Source organism: Rutidosis leptorrhynchoides, chromosome 1 (assembly GCF_046630445.1).
Source record: "Rutidosis leptorrhynchoides isolate AG116_Rl617_1_P2 chromosome 1, CSIRO_AGI_Rlap_v1, whole genome shotgun sequence".
NCBI lineage: Eukaryota > Viridiplantae > Streptophyta > Magnoliopsida > Asterales > Asteraceae > Rutidosis > Rutidosis leptorrhynchoides.
Genome location: NC_092333.1, coordinates 90315184 through 90332312, shown reverse-complemented (window position 1 = coordinate 90332312; position 17129 = coordinate 90315184). Strand labels below are relative to the sequence as shown.

The 17129-nt window shown below is 32.9% G+C and overlaps 1 long non-coding RNA gene across 1 annotated transcript; it reads left to right on the top strand.

The window, feature by feature from the left end:
* Positions 1-5533: 5533 nt before the first annotated feature.
* Positions 5534-9875, top strand: LOC139862859 (uncharacterized). Its single transcript, XR_011764305.1, has 6 exons — positions 5534-5872; positions 6186-6289; positions 8034-8129; positions 8772-8934; positions 9064-9136; positions 9665-9875. It is a non-coding gene; the product is annotated as an uncharacterized lncRNA (long non-coding RNA).
* Positions 9876-17129: the final 7254 nt, after the last annotated feature.

Genomic DNA, 17129 nt, shown 5'->3' with positions numbered 1-17129 from the left:
CAGACCCTGATTTCAATCCCTCCCATTAATCTGTCAGAAAATAACTTAAAGGATGTCTCTGAACCTTGTGACCCTAGAATTAATGTAGATGACACTAACAGTGTAAAAGGCGACAACTCTTTTATTGAGCAACGAACGAAAAGTGTTCCCTTTAGTGAGTCTCTTTCTAAACCTCCAGGCTACAACCCTGAATCTCCGGGCTGTGTGAATAAACCTAACCCCGAGAAGAATAAAAGTTCTTTAATTGAACAACTCGATAATTACATCAGTGTTGGAAACTCTCTTAGGTATGATATGCAAGGTTGTCAGATGGATCTCAAGAAGATGCTATCTAGTATGGGCGTTTTACATCTTGTTTAATGAATTGTCTTTCTATAAATATTGGTAGAGGGGCGAAATCTCCTGTAAAGCAAAACTGGATAAAGAAGCTATGTGTGGAACATGGTATTGTTGTTTTAGGCATCCAAGAGACAAAGTTAACACAACTTGATCTTTTCGTAGTAAAATCATTTTGGGGTAACTCTCAGTTCGACGTTGCTTGTTCTAATGCTAGAGGAAGGTCAGGCAGCATCTTAACAATTTGGAATCCTTCTATCTTTCGAAAAAATAAAATCTTATCTTTTGAAAATATGCTTATTGCAGACGGGTTACGGAGTGGTTGTGACACTCCCTGCTTCCTTATTAATATTTATGCTCCTCAACAAAGGAACGAAAAGCAACGGTTGTGGTCTTATCTGTCCTCCTTTATGATCAATAATTCAGGTGATTATATTATATTTGGCGACTTTAATGCGGTTAGATTTCCCTATGAAAGACAGGGGTCTGTCTTTTGTCCTTTAATTGCCTCCGACTTCAATAACTTTATATATGGTTCGCAGTTGATTGACATACAGCTGGGTGGTAGATCTTTCACCCGTTCGAATAAGTTCTGCAATAATAGAGCAAAATTAGACAAGTTTTTGGTTTCTATGGGGCTCATCGACTCTTTCCCTTCTATTTCGGGTCATGTTCTTCCTAATCTTTGGTCTGACCACTGTCCGATTATCATCACCAATTCCCACATGGATTATGGGCCTACTCCTTTCAAAATTTTTCCATCCTGGTTTCTTATGACTGGTTTTGAAGTTACTGTGAAAGAAGCGTGGAACGATCCTGTTATCGTTGCACAAACTTGTGGTAAAAATCCTTTTGTTATCTTCAAAGACAAATTAAAATTTGTTAAACTTAAACTCAAACACTGGTACAAAGAAAGCAGGAAAACTCTTAATGCTGATCGGGTGAAACTCTTGGATGAAATAGATGATATATATGCTAAATTAGATATGGGTGGTGACTCGATTTCGTTGTCTGCTAGGCGTATTTCTGCTGTTAAGAATCTGTCCCAAATGGCCAAGCTTAACAACATGAATATGATCCAAAAAAACAAAAAACTTTGGTCATTATTTGGTGATGAGAATTCTTCATTTTTTCACTCTTCTTTGAAGCGAAAAAGAAATAAGATTGCTGTCTCTGGGATCAATTACAACGGTGATTGGACTTCTGATCCCATTCTAGTAAAACAATCGTTCTTCGAATTCTTCGTTAATAAATTTAAGCATTTTGACAATGTTAAAATTGTTCGTCCGAGCCCGCACCTGAAGAAACTTTCTAGCGAGCAATCCTCAAGTCTTGAACAACCTTTTACTGTTAGTGAACTGAAGTTGGCTGTTTGGAATTGTGGAGATGATAAATCCCCGGGGCCCGACGACTTTTCTTTTCGTTTTATAAAACAGTTTTGGGAAATGATTCAACCTGAGGTTTTAGCATTTGTCCAGAATTTTCACGAATCTGGTTTCATCCCAAGAGGATGCAACTCCTCGTTTTTTACTATGATTCCGAAGAAGGAGAGCCCAATTATTGTGTCCGACTTCCGTCCTATTAGCTTAATTGGGACGCAATATAAAATTCTTTCGAAAATTCTAGCTAATCGGCTAGCTACTGTCATCGACTCTATTATTAACAGGAGCAATCGACCTTTATTAAAGGCCGACAAATACTTGACGGCCCCTTGATTATTAGTGAAATTATTGATTGGTGTAAACGGAGAAAGAAAAAAGCAATGTTCCTAAAGGTTGATTTTGATAAGGCCTTTGACTCAATCGGTTGGGATTATATATTCTCTATGCTATCTTTCTTAGGCTTTGGGCATAGGTGGATCCTATGGATTAAAGGGTGCCTAACTTCTTCTTTTGCTTCGGTTCTCGTTAATGGAAGTCCTTCGAATGAATTCAAAATCGGGCGAGGTCTCAGACAAGGAGACCCTCTCTCCCCATTCCTATTTATAATTGCCATGGAAGGCCTTCATGTTGCTATTAAAGATGCTATTGATTTCAGTTTATACTCGGGTATTCAAATAGCTAATCGGAATAACTGTTGCTCTATTTCTCGCAGCTTCTTTGCTGATGATGCCATTTTTGTGGGAGAATGGAGCGAAAGTAATGCTAATAACCTCATCACCGTTCTCGGATGTTTCTTTCTTGTCTCGGGGCTTCGCCTAAACATCCAGAAATCTAACCTTATCGGATTTGGTGTCTCTAACGATGAGCTCAGTAGGCTTTCTGCTGCTATTGGGTGTTCTCCTGCTCAACTTCCCTTCAATTACTTGGGTATCCCGGTTGGTGCAAACATGCACCTTTTATCTAATTGGAAACCTATTATTTCTAAAGTTGAGAAACGCTTAGCGTCTTGGAAAGTGAATCTCCTATCGTTTGGTGGGCGACTTACTTTGGTTAAGTCAGTATTGGGCGCCCTTGGAACTTATTTCTTCTCTCTTTTTTAAGCTCCGAAAAGTGTTACTAATCTCCTTGAATCTCTTAGAAGAAATTTTTTTTGGGGAAGTGGAAACGAAGAAGATAAAATTAGTTGGGTCAAATGGGACGAGATTCGCACTCCGCATGACAAAGGCGGCCTTGGAGTCATCAGACTTGATTCTCTTAATAATGCGCTCCTTTACAAATGGAGATGGTGTTATGTTACTAATAATGATCGGAATTGGGTTAAGGTTGTGCAAGCAAATCATGGGCTGCAATCTGATGGGTTATTACCTCCTGTTAAGTGTACCTCGAGTAGCATTTGGGCCAACATTAATCGCAACCTCATTGATTTACATTCCAGCCGGAGTTTTCTCGACTCGATTATGTCAATAAAAGTTGGTAATGGTTGTAATACTCGATTTTGGATAGATAGATGGTGTGATGGTATGACCCTTTGTATAAGGTTCCCTCGTTTATATGCGCTTGAAACTGAGAAAAACTGCAAGATAGCAGATCGCTTTGTTTATAACTTGTGGCTTTGGAAGTGGCGTAGAAATCCGAGGTCCGGGGTTGAAAAGGATCAGCTTGTTCAACTACAAAACTTGCTGCTCCAAGCGTCTTTTTCAGACTGTCCAGACAAGTGGTCTTGGGCTGGCTCTTTATCGAATGTTTTTTCTGTGAAAGGTATGCGTTTGTTAATTGATAGCAATCTGATTGGTAATAATTGTAAAACTTATTGGTGTAAGGAGGTTCCCCCTAAAATTAATATTTTCACTTGGAGGTTATTTCGTAATCGTTTGCCGGATAAATCCAACCTTGCCACTAGAGGCTTGATTTTGCCTTTGCTAAACTGTGTTGCTTGCAATTCTGATACAAAAGATGCCAACCACATTTTTTTTAAATGTAATATTGCTTGTCAAGTTTGGTCATATATTGCTACTTGGACCTCTATCTCTCTTCCAAAATGGTGCAAGGTGGAGGAGTATTGGGATTGGATTGAAAGCTCTTATAAGTCCTCGAACAAAAGAAAAGTTTTGGATGTTATATGCTTTGCGGTATTTTGGACCTTATGACGGTATAGAAACAACTTGACTTTCAACAATTCTTCTTTCAAGAAATGTCACATTTTAGATAGTATTGTTTTTTCTTCTTTTGATTGGATATCGTCTAGATATAAGGTAGCGAGAATCGATTTGAATGTTTGGTTTCAAGATCCTATGAACTCTATGTAATTCATCTAGCTTCTTGCTAGTTTTTTAATATATTTTCTTTGCCGTTCAATATATATATATATATATATATATATATATATATATATATATATATATATATATATATATATATATATATATATATATATATGCAGGATCAATGGGGAAATAAACAATCGGGGGAAACAAAAAAAAAATTCTCGTTTTTTTGGAATTTTTTTTCAGGCATCAAGATCACACGAAAATATGAACATTTAAAAAAAACACTTCGTGATGAATGTTATTATTTAGGCGGAAAAACGATCGACAAAAATAACATTCAAGATAATATTGATCATGAAGAATGTTAAAAACTCAATCTAAACCCTAAACCCCAAACCTTAAACCCTAAACTCTAAACCGTTCGTGTTAAAAACTCAATCAAAATGTTAAATCTAAACCATAAATCTAAACCTTAAACCCTAAATTTTTAAACCCTAATATCTAAACCTTAATATCTAAACCCTAATATCTAAAACCTCAACATGCGCTCGAAAAACACGATAATTGTTATATATTAATTCTTCGAGCGTTTTCCCGCCAAAATAAAAATATTTATCACAAAGTGTCTTTATTAAATTTTCATATTTTCATCCAATCTATAATGTTCGTGAACAAAGTTTTTTCAAATAACGAAAAAAAAAAAATTGTTTCCCCCGCTTCCCCCGATTAGTTACATCCCCTTGATCCTACCAATATATATATATATATATATATATATATATATATATATATATATATATATATATATATAATATAGGGTGAGGATCCATGGAGTACTCATGGTAGTAGAGAACTCATGGAACTCGTGCAGATTCACTAAATCTGCGTGCAGATTCACATATTTTTTTTTTTGCAGATTTTTTTTTCTGTTCAGATTTTTTTTTTTTTTTTTTTGCAGATTCAGTCAATCTGCGTGTAGATTGACGATTTTTTCCAGTTTTTTTTTTCTTTTTTTTTTTTACAGATCGACTTTTTTTCAGTTTTTTTTATGCAGATTGAATCAATCTGCGTTTTTTTTTTGCAGTTTTTTTTTTTTTGCAGATCGACTTTTTTCTGTGCAGATTTGACTTTTTTTGTGTGCAGATTGAGTCAATCTGCGTGCAGATTGACCTTTTTTGCAGTTTTTTTTTTTTTTTTTTTGCAGATTCACTTTTTTTTCTGTGCAGATTCGTTGTTTTTTTTTTTGCAGTTTTTTTTTTCCAGATTGTATTTTTTTTTCATAGATTGAAGTTTAATCTATGAGTTCTATGGATTCTCTACATACTCTAGTTCTCTAGGGATCCTTTCACTATATATATATATATATTCTATCTTACTAAACCTGTAAGATATATCCATATGGCGCTTCCTGGTGTACCTCAACGTTATCTTTTTTCTCATTATTTTTAATTATTTTCAGTAATTACAAGAAAATGACACGCGTGCTTTTTAAGGCCGCTTAACTATCGTTTTTTTAAAATTAGGGTTTTTCAAATATTTACCCTAAATCGTGATGAAATCGTAATTATACACTGGAGCGTAAATTAGGGCAAGGAAGAAAAAACATAAGATTGTGATACGAGTCTTGAAATCGGTTTAGGGTTTCAAATTTCAAAATCCACAAATCTCAATTATTTGTCCATTATTAAACTTCATCTTCAACCGGATTCCGTTATTCTCAATCTCACAATCGGTCGTGTTTGATAAACCGATCAATTCACAAAAATCTGTATCAGGCTTGAATTATATCTAAATGACCTGGGTTGCAACCAATTACTCGATTCAATTTTTTCTCAATTCTCAAGAACATACAGCTTTTGATTTATCTTTATGAATAAAGGCATTCAGGTTTCATCTTCCTTTGAATCCGTTTTTAGACCAGACTCTAATTGCAAACTTGAATTTATTGATAAAATTCTTAATATGATTATGGTTTATTTGATTTCAATTCCATTTTAGCATATGATTTGGTTTTTTAGTTGCTGACTTCAGATGGTTTCAATAACCTTAGTGATGAATATTGTCTTTGTAACAAGATTTTTAATTAGGTTTGTTTGAAGAATACAAATGTATTGATTGACATGTGATTTTTTTTGTTACACATCAAGTGTTTGATTAAATGCATGAATGAATATCTTATCACGTTTTAATTCGAATGCAGATGATCTTCATCTTCGATTCAACATTTCAATCAATCTTATCCTCTACAAGTTTGAAGATATTATCAACAACCCATAATCAGTAATGTACATCTATCCATAGCAGGTAATAACATATATTCATCATCATTGAAAACTCTAATTAGTGTCAAACTGTCAATTATATATTTGTTTATTGCTATTGCTAATAACATTTATACTACTCCGTATATCTTTGTTGTTAAATCATATATGATTTATAAAGTATGTTTTCCCTTACTGTTTTTTACCTTTTGATCAACTTTATATGGTAAACAACAATAAATAATCACCCGTTAGTTTTTGATCAAGTGTATTTGATAGACTGAAAATCGGGTTACTTGATTAGGATACTAAGAGACAGAGAAAACTGAAATCGTTAATTCTAAAAAGTTCTATCAATCTTTAATTTAAATTTTAACCACTGATTCAACATCGTTACTTAATATTCAAAGGTTAACTCTAAAATTAATCTATACAAATTTTCAACAAGGTGCTTATCCTAACTGTTATAAAGATTTCACATAAGGTTTTGGTGTTGTTGTTTGTGTAATACTAAGTGCAAAATGTCTCTGAGTGCTTTTGTACTGTTGAGTTTTAGTTTTAATGTGTATGTAGTATAAGTAATGATGACAATTTTGACCCATTTACTTTTAAGTGGGTAAATTGTGTTATTGTTGATCTATGTAGCTTCGCTTTGGGGCCTAATTGGGTTCAACATGCTGATTTGGGTATGTAACTGAGATCACTTAACGTTATAAACACTTATGAGAAATATAACATAGCAGTAGGTGTCTTGCGTATATGACGTGTGTATTGCTTATATGACGCTAATGGCTATTGTCCATTGATTGTTATATACAAGTACGCATAGTCTAATGTGTATTTAGAACAAAGACTATTGTACATATGACTCATTCTCATTAGTAATTGTAGCAAAAGGTTGTTGCACATATACGAATAGTGTGTGCAATAGCCATTCTCTATTTCTTAGCCGATATTTACGGAGGTTAGTTACAAAAATGGATTGGTTATAAATAAGAAATTTTTGCTAACTATAATGGGACTTTTGGGAGTCCTTAATCTGTAACTCTGTAAGATTAAACACTTCATTCTTGTGAAAATCTATCTAATAGTTCAAAGGTAAGTGTAGTAAAAGAATCTTACATGAGTTGTAAGGGTTGAATAATCATTGGATAATCATTTGATATTCATCGAAAATTCATCCGAAGGAGATAATGTATAGCTTTCTGAGACAGGCCCCATCTTGGCAATAGAAGTGTATGATCTATGTTTATGTATACGTTGGTAATAAACAAAATAGATCACTCAAGCAATGTATAACTTCTTTATTTACTTGATATTTGATTGTTAGGATACATTTCTATTCTTTTGTGTCTAGGACCTTTGTCTAAAGTTTATATCATACTTGCTGTTACCTGTTATTTTTGGTTACTTATATTTCAAGTTATGGGGAATGATGGTATAAGGTGGAGAAGGTAGGTCTTAAGTATGCCTGGCAAACGGGTCGGAATAGAAATCATCCAAAGGAGAAGAAATTTGCATCATTTACTTAACATAATAATTTTGAATTAAATAATTTTAGGAGTTTATGCTTTTACATTACGTATAAGGTTATTGTTAGTCATTTTTATTTACTTTGTCCGTTAATTAGTCTTGGATATAATCCAACTCTAATATAAAGCTTTGGTTAAATTTTATTAATGAATTATGGCGGGCTTTCATATCTGCACATGAGGTCAGTAAGTATTATGTGTTTTTTTAAAAATAAAAAATAAACCTTATCACTCAATATCTTTTCCGGAGAGCAGGCAAAGACAAAAATATTGAAAAATTGTGAAGCATCTGATGCAAATTGCTATCCAGTTCCAGAGGACCTAACAAAGCACAGTCAAATTACTCAAGAGGTATCTTTTCAATTAAAGAAGTGATATCTTTGGCTTTATTAGTGTAGATATATCTTTTTGTTATGCCATTGATGTTTGTTGTATGAACGTTATGACGAAGTCAAGTTGTCATTCTAAACCATTCACATACAAATGGGTTGATTAGGGTGTGCTTGATTTTTTAGGTTGAGCTAAAATATTTAACCAAAAAGGGTATAAGTCAAATGTTGTATTCATCTCTTCAACTTGGTATAAATTTTTAGGTTAAGTTTTTTTTTTTTTTTTTTTTTTTTGATAAAAGAGAAGAGGAAACATGTCAAATGGGTCGAATGGGCTGAAGGCCCACTCAAATTTTATTTACATGCTTAAAACTTTCTGATTTGTTTAAAAAAATAGTTAAGATTATTATTGTTGTAATATAGTTTTTGTGATCATTTTTATCAACTTATAAATTGGAGAAATTTTTTTTATTTTTTTGTTTTTTTATATCTTTAATATGTTTTTTTTTTTTTTGTTTAAGCAAACTCAATCTGAACGTTTTAACAACAAGTATGTTTTGTACTTAAGTTTATCTTTAGTTATGTAACATTATGGAACTTGTGTAAATGTTGAGTCAAATTGCTTCATTTGATTGGAGAAGCTTTATATTTTGTTTCTATGTAGACTTTGTTAAGAACAAGGATTCTTGCATTCTGGTCTTTCAGAATACCCGAGTCAGATGAAGGAAGTAATTTTTTCGTTAGTTACAGCATGCGAATAGCCTGCTCTAGATACTTAGATCCCCTTCAAAGATGGTGCTGTGATGGCCAATCCCTCACTTAGTCAGGTACACCTTACTGGAGTAGTTATTTAAATACTATGATATGTTTTTCATGCTCAAACTATGTACTTTCTTTGAAGATGAAGTCACTTGATCATTTCAGTGTTCTATAATTGTATAAGTTTCAATGAACAGGCTCTTATCATTGTTTGTTAAATTACCTATCTACGCACGGGCTCTTACTATGTCTGGAGATATTACGATCAAGGTATGAAGTTACACTTTCTTTACCTGGGTTTTAACTGGGTTTAACGTTTCTGATCAAGGTATGCAGCTATACAATTGAATCTTCCTTTCTATATATTATACATCCATCAAATGTCATGTTATAGTCAAAGAGTCTGGTTAGATGTAGTTTAGGAATCTTTTACCATTTTCAAATTGAATTATCAGAAATTAGAATGATCATATGGTATAGACGAATCTAAGAGTATTACATGAATACAATCAGTTTCATGATTTGTAGAACATACTCTTACCAGTTTAATTGTGACTTTTTGCGTACATGAATTTTGAATAATATGACTTTTAACTTAATTAAGTATGATAGAACTTAACCCGATATTTGTATTAGTATTAAACTCGAGATCGGCTCGTGAGTGTTTTAGTAGGCCTAATCTCAACCCGGTGTAGATTCCATTATTAAATATTGCATATTTGTTATGCCTTTCTTTGTAGTCATTCATCTCAAGTTTAGTCCATATAATTTTTGGTCTAAACATTTTTGGCTGTACAGGTGCATGTTTTCAGGTGCCAACGGAGGGTGATCCTGAACCGCTTAAGGTAATTCACATTCATTTGTACCAATACCAAAAGTCAGCTGAATTATTTTTATTTGATAGGTAGCCTTACAATCACATACTCTAAATTAAGTTTTTTATTTTTATTTTCAACAATATTCATTACTCTATGTAAATAATGGGTCATGGACATTTGGTCTTTCGCAATCCGCTGCACCGAGTTTTGGTTTCTCCTTGTATTTTGAGTATGATTTAGCCATACAAGTTGCAGCTACTACCTACCTGCTATAGATTTCTTGATGTTTGAAGTTGCCTGAAGGAAAAATATTTTGTGAAAGCATTTATAAGGAGAGCGCAAATTTTTGTGTGATATGTACTTATGTACCAAGTTGAATAATTCAACATTCACAATGCCATCATTTAATATGGTGTTATTCTCAAAATGGTACACTATTATTTCAGATAGTGTCATTTTAAGTTTATATGGTATTAACTGTTTTGGTCACTTATTTTGATACTTTAAGTAAAAAAATAATAAAATAATAAGTTATTTTCTTTAAGGGAGCGGTAATTACATTTAATATGGTTTTCAACATTATCACATCGTTAATTGATATATACCATTTTAAAATTCAAGATTGTTTGCGGAAGAGTCCCCGTGCAACGCACGGGCTCTTAAATCTAAGTATATATATATATATACTTATCTCGTTTAATCTATTTAACTAACAAGAATGGGGAAATTTTATACTCCGTAGAACAAAATTAATTGGGTGATGATTGTCAGTCACATGAGCTGTAATCCACGTGTCAAATCATATCGACCTTGGTGAGGTGTGGCCCACTGTCAGATTTTGTGGCGGGAAGATCCATCGTATATTTATTTCCCCACCATGTTCGCGCCACGTTGGAAAAAATTATTCGTAAAAATAAGTCAAACGCTTGTTCAAATTGCTAAATTCTTAGACACAGATATTGGTAATTGTGATGTGGAGTGGGTGAGGTGCACTTTTTTGGGGAAAAATTGTGACTGGGCCATGACATTTTGGAGGGAGTTGTAATGGGGGGCTTTTGTAAGGGCGTTTGTGGGTGATGTGTCAAAATATAATTGAAGGTTGGATTAAAAAGTGGTGAAAAAGGTAGAAAATAATTAAAAAAAAAAAAAAAAATCACAAACGCACATTTTATGCCCGTGCTTTCTTGACATACGCCCCAACACAAACGCCCACAAACGCCTCATTCCGGGCGTTTGTGGGGCGTTTCTCACGACACATCATGGGCATCAGGGGTAAAAACGCTGCATTATCCATGGTCTTATTTGTTTAAAAGTATATCCAACAACAATAAACTCAATTTCACCAACGTAGTTTGTTCAAGTAATAAATATATAGTTTGTTTAAGTAATAAATATATAAGTAGTGCAAAGACCTGTGAATTCACGAGTTTTTAAAGGAAACTTTTTTTTAATGATACGTTATATAATAAACATGTACTAAAAAAAATTTACTCAAACTTATACAATATATATATATATATATATATATATATATATATATATATATATATATATATATATATATATATATATATATATATATATATATATATATATATATATATATATATATTACTTATGCTACTATCATAATCCATTCATATGTTACTTTCCTTGTCCACCATTGTTCTTATCGTCCCGCTGTGTTGTCATTCGAATTCGTCCCGATCTTAATTCATTAACCTTGGTGCATATGCAACTCCACTCCATAATTTAAACAAAAAAAATACAAAAAATGAAAGCTCACAAGTTTGAAGTTTGGAAATCTTAAAAAGACACAGAAAAGAAAACTCGGTAACAAATAAACAAAATCTCAACCAACTAAACCAAGAACTTAACTTTATTGATGAATTTTTTGTGGGTTACCTTCAAATTTAAAGAAAATGTAAAATTACAAATAAACTCGAAAATCAATTTTTTTATACTAAAAATAGGGAGACCTCCAATTATAAAATAAGCCCAGCTGAAATTTTGTTTCATGAATTACCCTAAAAAGGAGGGAAAAACTCACAAACAGTGACAAACAAACATAAAAGCTAAAATGCTGAGAGTTGAAAAAAAAAGGTTCATACCTGATCAATAGCTGATGGAATCTTGAAATAATGAAAAGTAGAAACTAAAACAGCAAGAGCATGAACATGATTAACACAAACACTAAATTGATCTTGTAACATTCTTGCTCTTTGATCACACATACTTACCAACCCTTCTTCACTTCTTTGCTGATGCCCTGCATCTATCCATGTATAAACATAAATTACACCAAACCCAAACACAATTATCCATAATGCTAAGTATTTCTTTTTGTTAGGAATAGAAATTCCTAGTGATTAATAGATATATGATTGGTGATTAAGTAGGCTAAGTTTTATGATTAAGTCCTTAATTTTAAGGAAATGGTATGAGGTATAAATACCATTTCCATCCCTTAGAATCATAAGCCTTCCATCCATAGCTCACAATTACACACACAAAAAGTGTGTTTCCCCCAAACACTCTCAAACACATTGAGAGACTTGTGACATTAACTTGATCATCATCAAGTTGATTGTTGAAGAAAGCCGTGGATAATCAATTGTTAACACGTGGTATCAGAGCGAAAGAAGCACTCCTTCATCGATCCAGATCAGATTCAGAGCTCAATTCATTTATTTTTGCTCGTGTTCTTCACCGTTTGACTTCTGTTGACTTTTGTAGCATCAACCTGATTATGTTGTTTTGGATCAAATTGAGAAGTGTATCAGGTTTATTAACAATCATAAAAGCTTCGCCAGTCGTCAATTGAAGCTAAAACAGTCAAGACTTAGATTTCATGATTTTGAGTTCAATGATGGCGGTTTTATGATTTTTGAAAATTCATCGAATTAATGTTTCCTAGAAAGGAAAAGTTTGTGAATATTTTTGGTTTATTTTCGAAAATCAAAACCTAAAAATATGTTTTGTTATTCTTAAATGTTGAAAACCAAAAATATTTTGCTTTATTTTACTATGGCTTTTGTACATATAACAGTGCAAAACCCGTTCTTTAGTGTTTTTCTCGCAGGCTGAATCGTCAATTCATCAGTTATTGAGGTTATACATAAACAAGAGGACCGGCCTTGTTTCAAGGGGGAGTGTCAATTAATAAAGGTGTAAAGTCACCTCAAAAGGAAGTAAAGTCTTCCTATAAGACACAATTGTCTGGCTTACGTCAGAAGTTGTAGTCCAGAATGGCCGAAGGGGTTTCGAAAAATCTTGAAAAGGAACCCTGCGTATCGGCTAGAAGTCCTCCTGGTGACACTCATCAAAATGATGGGGTTGAGCCTCAACATCAAACAGGGCCTGGAGGTCAAACTTTTCTTGATGAGGAAGATCTGTTTCGTCCAACGGAGAGGCAATATGACACTATTTCGGTAAATTTATCAGACCTCCGGAAGGATGATCTCCTTAAAGATCAGTCAGCTTCTAATACTGACTACATACACTTCTTGGAGAGTGCAACAACTGAAAGAGATGTGTCACCTCATAACATATCAATGACTTCGGGACTCGATGTAACATCTTCATACATTACATCGATTTCTACCGACATCAATACGGTGTTAGGTACTGTTGGAAGGCTTGGTATAACCAAGAGCGGCAAAGTCGCACAAAAGTTCCATGATACTTCAATCATGGGGCGGATAGCTTGCTAACGGCAGCTGAAACTTCGATTATCAGTCATCCTCACCATCCGCTGAGGTAACTCCCGGACCAACCAATACCGGTGAGGTCCCCAAATCCGGAAAATGTTTTATTAAAGAAAACTTGCCTAGTATAACAACTGGCATGACCATTTTAAACATGTCTAGTGTAACACCTTGCTTGATTTTTACAAAACCAAAAACGTTTTCTGAAGATCCTGTTTTCCCTGAGGATCAAATTTTTATTACGTAAATTCCTGTGTCTTGCCCATCTTGCCTCTTTTAACCTGAGGTGATTTTGTTAGGGCTTGATACTTGTACCGTGTCGCAAACCTAAAACCAAGGTTTTGCTGTGGTTGACACATTCCTTTACCCAAAATGTTTGTACGTAATTTTTCACATCAATCAACTAAGCATGATGACCATGAAGATTCAAGTTAATTATGAGGGGGAGAATGTATTGATGAACGATGATATTGTCATATCCAACAAATTACAAGACATCTAGAAAGATTCTTCTACTCGGATTCAATGCAACAAAATGTCAAGACTTCAGAGTATTAGTTTACAAAAGTTTTTTGTTTGAGGGGGAGCAATGAAAGTTACCACTCTACATCTGAGGGGGAGCACAAGATTATCTTCATGATCTCCGGAGACATAAAGTCGAATCACATGCCTCTCAAATGTCACTCATATTCTCTTTCCTCAAGCATTTCAAGAAAGATAAAGATTCGACGAATGCTGCAGTGTACCACAAAGGTTAAAGATATATGCTCAACGTATTTTATATACTCCTCAGCATTAAAAGAGCTTCAAAGAAGTCTCAAGTTGAAGATTTATCAAGATTCATCTTCAAAGATCAAGATCGTACAAGTTTACAAGATTGATCAAGAAGATGAAGATTATCAATCACATCATATATCTAAGGGGGAGATTGTTAGGAATAGAAATTCCTAGTGATTAATAGATATATGATTGGTGATTTGAAACGACCCGTCCTTATCCATCTGGACAAAGTCATCAACATTTGGTCCCATTGCGATGATCGACTCCAAGTAATGTCCTTAAAATGAGCTAATGCACAGCGGAAGACTTAATTCGTACCTGAGAATAAACATGCTTAAAAGTGTCAACCAAAAGGTTGGTGAGTTCATAGGTTTATCATAACAATCATTTCAATATTTTAATAGACCACAAGATTTCATAATCATAAACATAATACACTCGCAAGTGTATGTAAAGCATTCTAAGTGGTTGAGCACTTGGTAACCATACTTAACATTTAATCAACGTCGCATATTCCCTTTATTATGAAATCTCACTACACCGTACCAAGTGTAGTCACCAAAACGAAGTACTGTGCAACCGTTGAATACTGGTCGTCCAGTCCGGTTGAGGTTGTCAGGCCCGATAGATCTATCAACAGGATTCGCATTTACAATACCCATGTAAATAGTAGTTACCAAGCTACAAGGAAGTATGCCAGTGGTACAACTCAACGTAGAATATATTTTTAGGTACTTGTGTCTATTTCGTAAACATTTATAAAAACAGCGCATGTATTCTCAGCCCAAAAATATATTTGCAAAAGCAATTAAAAAGGGAGCAAATGAAACTCACCTAATGTATTTTGTAGTAAAAATACATATGACTATATTGAACAATGCAGGGTTGGCCTCGGATTCACGAACCTATATCAATTATATTTATTAACACATTGTAATCGAACAAATTTATATACTATTATTATTAATGATATATTTGTTATTTTAATAAATTATATGTTTCATTAATTAATTAACTATATTTATTTTATAAATACTTAATATAAAATATCAATGTAGTTAGGTTATATGTATTAACTATATTTTTATAAAACTATTATTTCTTTGTTAAAATTATGATTATAGTAATACTACAATAATGATAACACTAATAATATTAAAAATACATCATTTGTTATATATGAAGATTTAAAATAAAAAAATATGTTTATAATATGTAATATTATTATAAGTATAATTTTATATACAAAATATTTATTTGTTGTAAAAATAATAATATTGATAATACTAGTAATAAAATAATGATAATAGTAATAATAATGATAATAATTTTAATAATATTAATACTATGTTCATAATAATAATAATAATAATAATAATAATAATAATAATAATAATAATAATAATAATAATAATAATAATAATAATCATAATAATCATAATAATAATAATAATAATAACAATAATAATAATAATAATATTTAATAATAATACGGTTTACCTAATATATAAATAAATCCCATGGTTTTGTTTCTCTCTCCAAAACAGATCGAAGTAACAGAGCACGCAGGAAGATGATAACACAAATTAGGGTTTCGTTGATTCATCAAAAATCAAACAATCAAACAACAATATGTTTGCTTCAATTAATGGCGTCTGATGGAGGTTTAGATTATTGTGTTCGAATCAGAAAAAGAAAATAAATATGTGGTGATGAATTATGAAGACGATGATGATGGTTGTGCTCGATCAGAAAAGAAATTGAAACAGGTTCTTGTTCGTTCCTTCTTTTTCAATCATTTATTTGCTGTAATAGGAACAGAAGCACGAACGACTGTTATAGCTGTGGTGTTTGTTGGTTGTGAGATCAATTCGTAGGGTGTTTGTGTTCATAGTAGTCGTGGGTTTCTTCAAACCTAAACAGAAAAACTCGAGAGAGAGGATAGAGAGAGAAGAGGTTGTTCTTGGTGGTGATTCAAATAAGCAGGACTGCAGTGACTGTAACAATCGAATGGAACTCGATGGGTGTTATGTTGAGTGGATTTTATGAACCAAAAGTGACAGTGATGGATAGTTAGGATGATGAAGAGTGGTTTGTGATGGGTTTTCGAACAGAAATAGTTACAACAGTAGCTGCAGCTGGGTGGTTTCCGGTGGGAATTTCGATGATTAACTAACCGAAACTATGGTGGTTCTTTGTAGATGGAACAGAAACATAGCATAACAACAACTTTGTTCGTGAACTTGGTGATAGATTTGTAGTATTCATGTTGATATTGTGGTGTGGTGGTTTTGAGGTGATTGCAGCAACTTTCTAACACGAATATGGGAGCTGCAGTAGAAGTTTGATAACTCACAAGTCATCAAATAACATGGTGCTGATTGAACACAGTGATCAAAGTGATTGATGCTATGATGGATTGTTTAATGGTTTCACAAAGAAAATAGGATAAGGAGAAGGGATAGATAAAGGTGTTAATAGCCGGTGGTGATGGAATTAAAGAATCAAGGGACATAGATCATAAAACCCAAGTGTTGTATGTGGTTTTTGTGTATGTTGAAATATTCTATATGTATCTGTATATATATAAATAATGATATAGTAAATTAAATAATTAATAATAATAATCTTACTTTACATCTAGCGATTGAAATTTGTAGTTGGTAACAATCAATCTGTTGATGGGGTTCGAAGTTAACAAAAGAAATATGGCAGACAAGGAAATTAGTGTGATGATTGGTTTCCACACATATCTCTATTTCTCTATATATAAAAATTATAATAATTCATAATAACTCATGTGCAGAATAGAATTCAATATAGTGAAGCCCGCGGTCCATATTAATCATCATATGATTTAGGGTATTATTTCGTGTCCCGTTGTTAATCAGTGGCAGATAAAAAGTCTTTAGGAAAATCTTAAGCAAAAATATTAATTGTTAAAATTTAACAAATAGC